We start from the raw sequence: 12,526 nt of genomic DNA, 5'->3' as shown, positions 1-12,526 counted from the left end.
TTTTTAAATGTGAGTCTGAGCAGAAACACCATTGCCGAGAGAGTAGACCAGTTGTCAATCAATCTAAAAGAGCAGCTTGTGAAAAAGGGAAAAGATTTTATTGCATATTCCTTGGCTGTGGATGAGAGCACCGACATTTCTGACATTGCCCAGTTGTCAATTTTCATCCGCGGAGTGGACTCCAACCTAAGCGTGACAGAGGAGTTTTTGGCTTTACGTCCTATGCATGGCACAACTACGGGGCATGATTTGTATGAAGAGGTGTCAAGATGTGTAAATGAGATGGAGCTGCCTTGGGAAAAACTCGTGGGTTTGACAACCGACGGAGCACCTGCGATGTGTGGACACAGGAGCGGACTGGTGGCGAAGATACGGGAAAAGATGCAAGAGGAAAACGCGACAGGTGAGCTGACAGCTTATCATTGTATCATACACCAGGAAGCGTTGTGCGGTAAAGCCTTGAAAATGGAGCATGTAATGAGCATCATCACGCGCACAGTTAACTTTATCAGAGCCAAAGGTTTGAATCACCGCCAGTTCAAGGCATTTCTGACGGAGTTAGAAACGGAGCATGGTGATTTGCCTTATCACACAGAGGTGCGATGGCTAAGCCAGGGAAAGGTGCTTCAAAGATGTTTCGAGCTTCGTGAGGAGATTTGTCTGTTCTTGGACAGCAAAGGGAAAGACACAACACAACTCCGAGACGAAATGTTTCTGTGTGAAATGGCTTTTCTGTGTGACATTACGAGTCATCTGAATGCAATAAACTTGCAGCTGCAGGGTCGGGATCGTGTCATCTCTGATATGTACAGTACAGTGAAGGCATTTAAAACCAAACTGACTCTGTGGGAGACGCAGATGCGGAAAGAAAATTTGAGCCACTTTCCCAGCTGCCAGACCATGAAAGAGAAGCTCTCTACCAGTGCGTTCCCGAGCACACAGTTGGCTGATAAAATAGGTATGCTTGCCGCTGACTTTCGACGCCGATTTGCTGACTTTGAAGCACAAAAAAGCAGGTTGGAACTGCTCGGTAACCCATTTGCTGTTGACGTGGAAAGCTCACCACCAAACCTCCAAATGGAGTTGATTGACCTCCAATGCAATGATGCACTGAGGGCAAAATATGAGGCAGTGGGTGCTGCGGAGTTCGCCCGTTTCCTCCCCGGCACAATGCCCCAGCTGCGCATCCAGGCTGCTCAAACGTTGTCTATGTTTGGCAGCACATACCTGTGTGAACAACTGTTTTCTTTGATGAACCTGAACAAAACATCACACAGAAGTCGACTTACTGCTGAACACCTCCACTCAATTCTGAGGATTTCTTCAGCTCAGAGCCTTACCCCGAACATTGATGAACTTGTGGAAAAGATGGGACACCACCAAGTATCACCCTCAACCTCAAACAAGTGAACATTACTGTGCAATCACATATTTAGAGTTTTTACTCAGTTCAAGTTTAAAAGTTAAAATTTAATATTTGTTTTCACTGCATGTTACTTCTCCTTAAACAAAGTGTTGTTTTTGATTAATAGATTTTTGCACTTTATTTTTTTGTATTTCAATCCAATTATATTTAAAAAATATTTCAGTTGAGTGGATGATAGAAAATTGCTATTATTGTTTTTTCTTTGAAGTAAATTTAGCCCACTTTTGCTAAAATAGAAAATATAGTCTACTGATGGTGCCTTGAATACCGGTTTCTTTCATTTAATGTTCATGTTATGGGGATATTTATATAAAGGAAATTTGTCTTTTGTGTCTGTTGAAAATTAAAGATTACTGACAGAGCCATAAGAAAATATTGCTTTATTTATCTGATCATATTGTAATATATTTGTTAGGTTTTCAGTAGGTTCAATTAGGTTCACTAGACTATATGCGTCATTTAAAAATTTTTCAATGAACATTCGAACAGTCCGGCCCTCGTCTTGTAGCTGATTTTTTTATTTGGCCCTCCGTCCATTTGACTTTGACACCCCTGCTGTACAGCTTTCAAAACATACAGCCCTTATCTTTCATTAACAAGAAAGAATCCTTCCAATAAAAAATATACACTTACTGTAGCAGTTTTGCACAAATCCATACAACTATGGGTGTCTCCATCCGATGAAACTACACTTCCCGAGTTAAGTTTACACACAGGTGTTCGCCTCTTGTCTTCAGTCTGTCTTCGGCAAACAAGTGCTGTAACGTGGAGATATGGCGGTGTTGGAAAAGTAACTCCAACTTTATCAAGGTGTGTGTCAATTTAACCTTTGTATTATTAATAATAATATTATTTATATCTAATATGAATGATAAGGGACAGATCTAAATGTACTGGGGGGAGGGGTGGTCCAAAATAGGAGAGGGTTGTCAAACTTTATTTTTTTGGGGGGGGGGGCGGCACATGGGAAGGTAGTGCATTTTTCCCCTGATTTACGTTCGCTCTTCTGCTCGTATTTTCCCAATAAACAATGGCTGGACTTTTGATATTACCCTAATTAAGTTTAGAAACGTTTGTAAAGGTTTGATATCGTGTGGCTATTATTAAGCTTTAGCTACAGCAGACCTATGATATGAAGGTAGGGAGGCACTCCAACTGAATCTGACCATTGAACTTGAGGTGAGGAAGACTGTTTCAGGCCTACCAGAGTTCTCCTATAATCTAACAATATAATGCTTATCTTTATACAAAATATTTACAAATTACTTCTGAATTACTTAAAATCCTTCTGTACATCTGTATAGCAGACGCAGTGTGCTTGATTCTTACATAAAGAAATGCATGTCGGTGTCTCTGGGGTTAGGCCTAAGTTTCTATTCATTTATATAGGCTACATATACAAAAGTATATGGACACCCCTTCAAAGTAGTGGATTTGTCTATTTCAACCACACCCGTTGCTGACAAGTGTATAAAATCAAGCACACGGCCATGCAATCTTCATAGACAAACATTGGCAGTAGAATGCCGGTTCCCCTCTTTCCACTGGGATTCTCTGCCTCTAACCCTATTACAGGGGCTGAGTCACTGGCTTACTGGGGCTCTCTCATGCCGTCCCTGGAGGGGGTGCGTCACCTGAGTGGGTTGATTCACTGATGTGGTCATCCTGTCTTTGTTGCCCCCCCCCCGCCCCGTCCCGCCCCGCCCCGAGGTCTTTGTGGGCTATACTCAGCCTTGTCTCAGGATGGTAAGTTGGTGGTTGAAGATATCCCTCTAGTGGTGTGGGGGCTGTGCTTTGGCAAAGTGGGTGGGGTTATATCCTTCCTGTTTGGCCCTGTCCGGGGGTGTCCTCGGATGGGGCCACAGTGTTTCCTGACCCCTCCTGTCTCAGCCTCCAGTATTTATGCTGCAGTAGTTTATGTGTCGGGGGGCTAGGGTCAGTTTGTTATATCTGGAGTACTTCTCCTGTCCTATTCGGTGTCCTGTGTGAATCTAAGTGTGCGTTCTCTAATTCTCTCCTTCTCTCTTTCTTTCTCTCTCTCGGAGGACCTGAGCCCTAGGACCATGCCCCAGGAATACCTGACATGATGACTCCTTGCTGTCCCCAGTCCACCTGACCGTGCTGCTGCTCCAGTTTCAACTGTTCTGCCTTATTATTATTTGACCATGCTGGTCATTTATGAACATTTGAACATCTTGGCCATGTTCTGTTATAATCTCCACCCGGCACAGCCAGAAGAGGACTGGCCATCCCACATATGCTCTCTCTAATTCTCTCTTTCTTTCTCTCTCTCGGAGGACCTGAGCCCTAGGACCATGCCCCTGGAATACCTGACATGATGACTCCTTGCTGTCCCCAGACCGCCTGACCGTGCTGCTGCTCCAGTTTCAACTGTTCTGCCTTATTATTATTCGACCATGCTGGTCATTTATGAACATTTGAACATCTTGGCCATGTTCTGTTATAATCTCCACCCGGCACAGCCAGAAGAGGACTGGCCATCCCACATATGCTCTCTCTAATTCTCTCTTTCTTTCTCTCTCTCGGAGGACCTGAGCCCTAGGACCATGCCCCTGGAATACCTGACATGATGACTCCTTGCTGTCCCCAGACCGCCTGACCGTGCTGCTGCTCCAGTTTCAACTGTTCTGCCTTATTATTATTCGACCATGCTGGTCATTTATGAACATTTGAACATCTTGGCCATGTTCTGTTATAATCTCCACCCGGCACAGCCAGAAGAGGACTGGCCATCCCACATATGCTCTCTCTAATTCTCTCTTTCTTTCTCTCTCTCGGAGGACCTGAGCCCTAGGACCATGCCCCTGGAATACCTGACATGATGACTCCTTGCTGTCCCCAGACCACCTGACCGTGCTGCTGCTCCAGTTTCAACTGTTCTGCCTTATTATTATTCGACCATGCTGGTCATTTATGAACATTTGAACATCTTGGCCATGTTCTGTTATAATCTCCACCCGGCACAGCCAGAAGAGGACTGGCCATCCCACATATGCTCTCTCTAATTCTCTCTTTCTTTCTCTCTCTCGGAGGACCTGAGCCCTAGGACCATGCCCCAGGAATACCTGACATGATGACTCCTTGCTGTCCCCAGACCACCTGACCGTGCTGCTGCTCCAGTTTCAACTGTTCTGCCTTATTATTATTCGACCATGCTGGTCATTTATGAACATTTGAACATCTTGGCCATGTTCTGTTATAATCTCCACCCGGCACAGCCAGAAGAGGACTGGCCACCCCACATAGCCTGGTTCCTCTCTAGGTTTCTTCCTAGGTTTTGGCCTTTCTAGGGAGTTTTTCCTAGCCACCGTGCTTCTACACCTGCATTGCTTGCTGTTTGGGGTTTTAGGCTGGGTTTCTGTACAGCACTTTGAGAAATCAGCTGATGTACGAAGGGCTATATAAATCAATTTGATTTGATTTGATTTGAATGGCCTTACTGAAGAGCTCAGTGACTTTGAACGTGGCTCTGTCATAGGATGCCACCTTTCCAACAAGTCAATTCGTCAAATTTCTGCCCTGCTAGAGCTGCCCCCGGTCAATTGTAAGTGCTGTTATTGTGAAGTGGAAACACATCGGAGCAACAACGGCTCAGCCGCAAAGTGGTAGACCACACAAGCTCACAAAACAGGACCGCCGAGTGCTGAAGCGCCTAGCACGTAAAAATCCTCAGTTGTAACACTCACTACCGAGTTTCAAACTGCCTCTGAAAGCAACGTCAGCCCAAAAACTGATTCATAAAAAGCTTCATGAAATGGGTTTCCATGGCCGAGCAGCCGCACACAAGCCTAAGATCACCATGTGCAATGCCAAGCGCCGGCTGGAGTGGTGTAAAGTTCGCCGCCATTGGACTCTGGAGCAGTGGAAACGTGTTCTCTGGAGACGCGTTCTCACACTTCACCATCTGGCAGTCCAATGGACGAAACTGGGTTTGGTGGATGGCAGGAGAACGCTACCTGCCCCAATGCATAGTTCCAACTGTAAAGTTTGGTGGAGGAGCAATAATGGTCTGGGGCTAGGCCCCTTAGTTTCAGTGAAGGGAAATCTTAACGCTACAGCATACAATGACATTCTAGACAATTCTGTGCTTTCAATACATGCATACTTTTGTTAATACATGAATATTATACAGTGGACACCTAAGCCTATAGGCATTTGCATGCAATGCACTGATACATTTAGTGCTCAAATCACTGACAGCTGAACCATGAGGTGGGCAATTATTGTTTTAGGATAGTATTTACATTAACATTTGTGTAATTTAGCAGATGATCTTATGTAGAGCGACTTAAATTAGTGAGTGCATACATTTTCATACTGGTCCCACAACCCTGGCGTTGCAAGCACCATGCTCTACCAACTGAGCCACATAGTAGCTTAAAACAGGCTATAAAGTTTTGTATATGCTACACATCGAAACACAAGAAATTGTGTTTTTGAAATTTGTTATAAGCTGTTTTCAAGAACACGTAAATTAGGCTAATTTGGCCAACATCCCTCGTTTGATGGCACTGCCTGCGACAGGTTGGATGTGAATGCATATGCATGTCCATAAAATGTCTCAAATGTTTGGTAAATTATAATCTTCCCTGTTATGTTGTCTGGTGCCAAATTTTCCTAAATTAAACTCTGAAATGGCATATTGTTTTTACGAAGATTTTAGAATATTCACATGAAAATTTGTTGCAAACTGGATGGAAACCTAGCTATAGGTGTCAGTTTGATTATGCCTCCACATGGTTTACCAACAACCCCAATCATCTAAAGTATAAGCTACCAGCCAAACAAGCTTGTAAGAATTTGACTTAAACTCCCCCCTCATACTGATCTGGAGGTTGAGCATTTTTCCATCTTTATAACATTGGGATGTGTCTTTATCTATGTAATTGTATATGTATTTATGTGGAAAAAAAATAGGGACCACAATGGAAATAAGTCTCTGACTTTAATGTGCAATCCCAGGTCACTTGTTTTTGTGTATACTTGTGTTTTTTTAACTGACAAATAAAATCAGTCAATCAATCAATCCAAACTGTGCCGCGACCAAATGATGAAGGGAAAGAGATGGGTTACAAAACACCAAAAAGTTTTAATGGCATTCAGAGATTGCCAATATTTCGATACAAGGTCAGGAGGGATGCATTTTCTGTTTGTCGAGATAGACAGTCTATTTATTGTGGTGTTGAAAACCATGATATTGAAGTGCCCGAAGTCTGTATGCTTTGTTTATTGGTTGTGTGGTGCATTGGCACAGAATCCTGTTGGTGGAAAATCTGTTGCATATATTTTATATAATTATAAATAGGGCATCAAAATGTTGAAAATCAGATTTCCCCCAAGCTGATCATTGTCTGCAGCCGACTATGATCGTAGCGTAATGAAACCAACATGGAGAGTTAGCTCGTCAGTGCTGCTCGGGGAACCCTCAACCTTCTAGCCCTCCGTGGCATCGACTGTGCCATAAAAGCATGTTGAAGTGGCAAAGTCGACATCCATGTTTATGAACACAGGGTCACTACAGTTATTGTTCTTTGTGGTTGTAAACATTATTTTGAATTAATTCTATGAGGGGGGAGGGTGTTCAATTTATTTTACAGTACAATGGGAGGGTCATGTGACACTACAAAAGTCAGACATAATTTTCAAATGATGCATTCGTGTTTAGTGAGTCCGCCAGATCAGATGCAGTAGGGATGACCAGGGATGTTCTCTTGATAAGTGTGTGAATTGGACGATTTTCCTGTCCTGCTAAGCATTCAAAATGTAATGAGTACTTTTGGGTGTCAGGGAAAATGTATGGAGTAAAAAAGTACATCATTTTCTTCAGGAATGTATGGAGTAAAAGTTGTCAAAACCATAAATAGTACCCCGTCCCTAGGAGGGGTGCGTTACTTGAGTGGGTTGAGTCACTGACGTGATCTTCCTGTCCGGGTTTGGCGCCCCCCGCGGGTTCATGCCGTGGGGGAGGTCTTTGTGGGTTGTACTCTGCCTTGTCTCAGGGTAGTAAGTTGGTGGTTGAAGATATCCCTCTAGTGGTGTGGGGGCTGTGCTTTGGCAAAGTGGGTGGGGTTATATCCTGCCTGTTTGGCCCTGTCCAGGGGTATCATCGGACAGGGTCACAGTGTCTCCCGACCCCTCCTGTCTCAGCCTCCAGTATTTATGATGCAATAGTTTGTGTTGGGGGACTAGGGTCAGTCTGTTATATCTGGAGTATTTCTCCTGTCTTATCCGGTGTCCTGGGTGAATTGAAGTATGCTCCCTCTAATTCTCTCTCTCCCTCCCAGAGGACCTGAGCCCTGGGACCATGCCTTAGGACTACCTGGCCTGATGACTCCTTGCTGTCCCCAGTCCACCTGGTCGTGCTACTGTTCTAGTTTCAACTGTTCTGCCTGCACCTTTGGAACCCTAACCTGTTCACTGGAAGTGCTACCTTGTCCCAAACCTGCTGTTTTTGACTCTCTCTCTACCGCATCTGCTGTCCCTAACTCTGAATGCTTGGCTATATTATTACTGCATTGTCGGAACTAGAAGCACAAGCATTTCGCTACACTCGCATTAACCATGTGTATGTGACAAATACGATTTGATTTGATTTGATTTATGAAAAGCCAACTGACATTTACTCATGAGGTGCTGACCTGTTGCACCATCTACAACCACTGTGATTATTATTTGACCCTGCTGGTCATCTATGAACGTTTGAACATCTTGGCCATTTACTGTTATAACCTCAACCCGACACAGCCAGAAGAGGACTGGCCCCACCTCAGAGCCTGGTTTCTTCCTAGGTTCTTGCCTTTCTAGGGAGTTTTTCCTAGCCACCATGCTTCTACATCTGCATTGCTTGCTGTTTGGGGTTTTAGGCCGGGTTTCTTAATGACATTGGCTGATGTAAATGGGCTTTATAAATACATTTGATTGATTAAAGTACAGATACCCCCAAAAAACTACTTCAGTAATATTTAAGTATTTCTACTTAAGTACTTTACACCACTGCCCCTCCCCCAGTAAATGTCAATCTGTCTCTAAAATGCTTAGCTTCTGTGTTAATGTTCAGAATGTGCGTCGGTGTTCTTAACAAAACACCCTGTACAGAAGAAGCCTTGGAACTGAGAGTCTTGATCAAGGGCTAGGGATTCCACATCGGCCTAGCCAGGTGAACACAACGGGGAATATTTTGCCATCTGACAAGACACATGTGATACAAAGCAATCGAACTAGCTAAGTTTATACATTTAAAAAGCTAAATTGTTAAATATAGAAAGCAGTTAGGTGGTCAATTTGTATGCTGGTTGCACTGCAGCAGCGCCAACAATCCGCTACACTGTAGTTGTTTTCGCAGCGATCTGGGGAAACTAATTCTGAACCACAGATGAATTTGACAATTTAACACAACGAAGCGACTTACCTTGGCTCCACAACAAAAGTTCCTGTGATGCCCTTGCCTTTCCAGGCTGTGCATAAATTAGGCCTATATACAGTGCCTTGCGAAAGTATTCGGCCCCCTTGAACTTTGCGACCTTTTGTCACATTTCAGGCTTCAAACATAAAGATATAAAACTGTATTTTTTTGTGAAGAATCAACAACAAGTGGGACACAATCATGAAGTGGAACGAAATTTATTGGATATTTCAAACTTTTTTAACAAATCAAAAACTGAAAAATTGGGCGTGCAAAATTATTCAGCCCCCTTAAGTTAATACTTTGTAGCGCCACCTTTTGCTGCGATTACAGCTGTAAGTCGCTTGGGGTATGTCTCTATCAGTTTTGCACATCGAGAGACTGACATTTTTTCCCATTCCTCCTTACAAAACAGCTCGAGCTCAGTGAGGTTGGATGGAGAGCATTTGTGAACAGCAGTTTTCAGTTCTTTCCACAGATTCTCGATTGGATTCAGGTCTGGACTTTGACTTGGCCATTCTAACACCTGGATATGTTTATTTTTGAACCATTCCATTGTAGATTTTGCTTTATGTTTTGGATCATTGTCTTGTTGGAAGACAAATCTCCGTCCTAGTCTCAGGTCTTTTGCAGACTCCATCAGGTTTTCTTCCAGAATGGTCCTGTCTTTGGCTCCATCCATCTTCCCATCAATTTTAACCATCTTCCCTGTCCCTGCTGAAGAAAAGCAGGCCCAAACCATGATGCTGCCACCACCATGTTTACAGTGGGGATGGTGTGTTCAGGGTGATGAGCTGTGTTGCTTTTACGCCAAACATAACGTTTTGCATTATTGCCAAAAAGTTCAATTTTGGTTTCATCTGACCAGAGCACCTTCTTCCACATGTTTGGTGTGTCTCCCAGGTGGCTTGTGGCAAACTTTAAACAACACTTTTTATGTATATCTTTAAGAAATAGCTTTCTTCTTGTCACTCTTCCATAAATTCCAGATTTGTGCAATATACGACTGATTGTTGTCCTATGGACAGAGTCTCCCACCTCAGCTGTAGATCTCTGCAGTTCATCCAGAGTGATCATGGGCCTCTTGGCTGCATCTCTGATCAGTCTTCTCCTTGTATGAGCTGAAAGTTTAGAGGGACGGCCAGGTCTTGGTAGATTTGCAGTGGTCTGATACTCCTTCCATTTCAATATTATCGCTTGCACAGTGCTCCTTGGGATGTTTAAAGCTTGGGAAATCTTTTTGTATCCAAATCCAGCTTTAAACTTCTTCACAACAGTATTTTGGACCTGCCTGGTGTGTTCCTTGTTCTTCATGATGCTCTCTGCGCTTTTGACGGACCTCTGAGACTATCACAGTGCAGGTGCATTTATACGGAGACTTGATTACACACAGGTGGATTGTATTTATCATCATTAGTCATTTAGGTCAACATTGGATCATTCAGAGATCCTCACTGAACTTCTGGAGAGAGTTTGCTGCACTGAAAGTAAAGGGGCTGAATAATTTTGCACGCCCAATTTTTCAGTTTTTGATTTGTTAAAAAAGTTTGAAATATCCAATAAATGTCGTTCCACTTCATGATTGTGTCCCACTTGTTGTTGATTCTTCACAAAAAAATACAGTTTTATATCTTTATGTTTGAAGCCTGAAATGTGGCAAAAGGTCGCAAAGTTCAAGGGGGCCGAATACTTTCGCAAGGCACTGTACTAATACAATGTTGAAGGAGAACATTATGAACATTAATTGGTCTTGATGATCTTGATGGTCTTTGTTTATTAAAAATGGTTGATGGAACAATTAAACAAGTGACAGGCAATTGACAACTGTCAAATTCAATCATATCATTATTGTATGATGTTGATACTACTGTTTGGATAAATTATCAGTAATAATGTAATATGCGAACTTGCCATAGAGATCCTATTAAATTACAAGTGGGGACAAAAATGGCAGCCATATTGGTCAGGGAGAAATCCGAATCAGTCTAAATCCGAATCAGTCTAATTGAAATTAATGGCAATAGATGCATAATCCTGATTTTACTTATGTAAGAGAATAAAAGTAAGGCATGTGATATCATATTGTCATATAAATACAGTTTATATGGGTTTTATACCAATTTTCTGTATATATTGCCTCTATATGTAAACAGACCATAAATGTCTCAATTTTTGTTTTCTTGGAAAGCTGTGAGTGCTATTGTATTAAACAATATCAGTACTTTAAAAACGTGTCTAAGTCCTATCATCAACTGATTTGGCCAGCGTACAGAATGGCTTTGGATTGAGTGCATTGTTGGAATGTTGCCATATTGGTAGTTAACTTGAAAAATCTATGGAATCGTTCCTCTAAAACGGGCTGGCTAACTAACAAACATACAGCATAGATATTTTTCAAATTAATTATTTTACACAATATCTTACTTATCCTAGTGCTGGCAAACCATGGTTGACCAACTAACTCCCTGACAAAAAGGGCTGACCTTTAGACCAGGTTCATGGACATTCTAGTATTCTAATTCCTATTTCTATGGAACTGGACATGTTTTTGTCTCTTCACTTTAAGTTGAATTCATTCAACAGAAACCTAAGAGGGGTAGTCTTTCCACTGATACATTGAGAGGCCTTAACCTGCACCCTGTGTCACCTCCATTTGCTTTAAATCTTTAACACTCTTATTCCAGACCTATTCCTGGATAAACAATGAGCAACATCCATTTTTTGAATTATTGAAATTTCTATCAACCACAAAATACGGTTTCCCATTGTTCTGAAGAATAAACAATGTTATTTTCAGTAAACTATTCATATATTATTCATCACCTAATTATCAAATATTAAAACAAAGATATCAAAACAAATCTTGTAAATGTAATGGAATAATCTTATGCTCAGTGTTGACCATTAACCTTTTATGACAGAATTTTTTTTTAAATATATATTTTGACATAATTTCCTATGGTGGTTGGTTATTGTGCCCTCTTCTATTCAGGTAAACACACACACAGGCATACTTAATGCGGTGTAACGGACACAAGTGTTACCCGATATAGCCTGAGAGATAGACTGGTGTCAATTAAGGTCATAGCTCACTTTTACTAGCTACCTAAGCACTGAGGGAAATATAACAGAACAGCTCCCTTTACACTTGATTGTCAGAAACAGCAGGCAAGGATTTCCCTTACTCCTTCAACAGTTGTCTGAATGGGCACCTCAATGGTATCTTGTTTTCTGTTTCATGTGCAGTCGGTCAATGTATATGTGGGTTGATGCTGGGCTAGCAATGACGCTAACCACTGTAATGACCTGTGAGCTTTACACAACTAAGACAGACCACTGTGTCATACAAGCTGTAGTGTATTCATATTGTGATTTGGATGGACAGAACTGTGTTACACAATGTTACAACTAACATAGCAGCTCTTTACATTTTAGGCAACACTACGTAACATAAAGTAATAGTGCATTAAAATGATGTCCAGTGTGGATTAGCCCAAAAGCTATGTTAAATCAATTACACTACAATAGGATAATGCACTCTCTCGAGGGATAAGTGTAACATACAACACTTCCTTACATGGCATCTATTGTATGGTTACGATACAGTCATTTAACAGATGTAAATGTTCAGGAGATGTGTTTGAAATGTTCAGGAGTTGTGTTTGGGAAAAAAAGCT

This window comes from Oncorhynchus clarkii, chromosome 23, assembly GCF_045791955.1.
Source record: "Oncorhynchus clarkii lewisi isolate Uvic-CL-2024 chromosome 23, UVic_Ocla_1.0, whole genome shotgun sequence".
Classification (NCBI taxonomy): domain Eukaryota; kingdom Metazoa; phylum Chordata; class Actinopteri; order Salmoniformes; family Salmonidae; genus Oncorhynchus; species Oncorhynchus clarkii.
Note: the sequence above shows the minus strand (reverse complement) of the source record.